At 45.7% G+C, this 1,802-nt stretch overlaps 1 protein-coding gene across 3 annotated transcripts in view; it reads left to right on the top strand.

Annotated features, from left to right (window-relative positions):
- Window positions 1-1,802, top strand: part of DIPK1A (divergent protein kinase domain 1A) — an 89,044-nt gene that overhangs the window by 81,559 nt on the left and 5,683 nt on the right. The window lies entirely within an intron of this gene.

The raw sequence follows: 1,802 nt of genomic DNA on the forward strand, positions 1-1,802 counted from the left end.
CTCCTTGCTCTGTTAGCATATGCACCTAATAGCAAAAAACGAAAAACATACAAAATAGCTGAAATAAAATTAGTACACTCTGGGGCAGGCCAGTGGCATGATAGTTAAGGGTGCTGGACTCCCGTGTGTCTGACCACAGTTCAAATCCTGGACCTGGTTGCTTGCTTTCTCACTTTCCCTCCTGCTCTCTCTCACTCTGTCCCTCTCTGGTCAAATTAAAATGAATTCTTTCATTCATTCATTTAAATAAGATAATTCTTAAAAAATTAGTACACTCTGACTACAAATTATTTCTTAAAAATTTAAAGGGACCAGCAGATGATATAATGCTTACATTACTGGACTCACACATATTCAACTGCAGATCAAGTCCCAGACCTGACAGCTTAAAATCATGCCAGGCATATGTGTGTGCATGCCCAAAATCCCAAGAGGAGAATGGAGGAGAAGAGATTGCAGTGTGGCCATCCCCCTGGGGGATGAGGGGTGATTTCTCACTTTCTTTCTCTTTCTCTCCATCAAGCACACATGCCCTATAGCAAAAATCTAAGAAAAAAAAATGATAAATACTTATAAAAAATAAACATATGGAACCAGCAATTAGCGTAATGGCTATTTCGCTGGACTCCCACGTAGTCGACCGCGGTTCGAGTCCCGGGCCCGGTGGCTTAAACTCACGCCGGGCGCGTGTGCATGCGTGCCCAAGATCCCGAGAGGAGAATGGAGGAGAAAGGATTGCAGCGTGGCCATCCCCCCTGAGTGGTGATTTCCTGCTTTCTGTCTCTCTGTCTGTCTCTCTCTGTCTGGCGAGCGCACACGCCCTATAGCAAAAATCTCTCCAAAAAAAATAAATAAATAAAAAATAAACATATGCAAAAACAAAATTATAGTTTTGGAAATAAATCTTTTATCCCCATTTTTATTGCTTTTTTTACTTTAGGTCAAAACCTTTCATTTCTGGGACCAGCAGTTAGAGTAATGGCTATGTCGCTGGACGCCCACGTAGTCGACCGCGGTTCGAGTCCCGGGCCCGGTGGCTTAAACTCACGCCAGACGCGTGTGCGTGCATGCCCAAAATCCAGAGAAGAGAATGGAAGAGAAGGGATTGCGGTGTGGCCATCCCCCGGGGAGTGATTTCTCGCTTTCTGTCTCTCTGTCTCTCTCTATCTGGTGAGCGCACACGCCCTATAGCAAAAACCTCTCCAAAAAAGAAAAACCTTTAATTTCTTTGACTTTTTTGGGGGAGGAGAGTTGTTGTTGTTGTTGTTGTTGTTGTTGTTATTGTTATAGGGCACATGTGCTCACCAGAAAGACAAAGAGAAACAGAGAGAAGACAGAAAGGGAGAAATCACCCCCCAGGGGGGGATGGCCACGCCGCAATCCCTTCTCCATTCTCCTCTCGGGATCTTGGGCACACACGCACACACGCCGTGCATGAGTTTAAGCCACCAGGTCCAGGACTCGAACCGCGGTCAACTACATGGGAGTCCAGCAACATAGCTATTACGCTAACTGCTGGTCCCTCTTTGACCTTTTTACATGAATTTCAGACTTTTATCCAAGAGAACCTTAACAAGAACCTTAACAGGAGATTGCTTTTTTAATAGAATTTTTTTTCTTTTTTTTTTTTTTTGGAGGTTTTTGCTATAGAGCGCGTGCGCTCACCACACAGAGAGACAGAAAGCGAGAAATCACCCCCAGGGGGATGGCCATGCCGCAATCCCTTCTCCTCCATTCTCCTCTCGGGATCTTGGGCACACACGCACACACACCCGGCGTGAGTTTAAGCCACCGGGTCCGGG

This window comes from Tupaia chinensis, unplaced genomic scaffold (genome assembly GCF_000334495.1).
Source record: "Tupaia chinensis unplaced genomic scaffold, TupChi_1.0 Scaffold000023_1, whole genome shotgun sequence".
NCBI classification, from domain to species: Eukaryota; Metazoa; Chordata; class Mammalia; order Scandentia; family Tupaiidae; genus Tupaia; species Tupaia belangeri.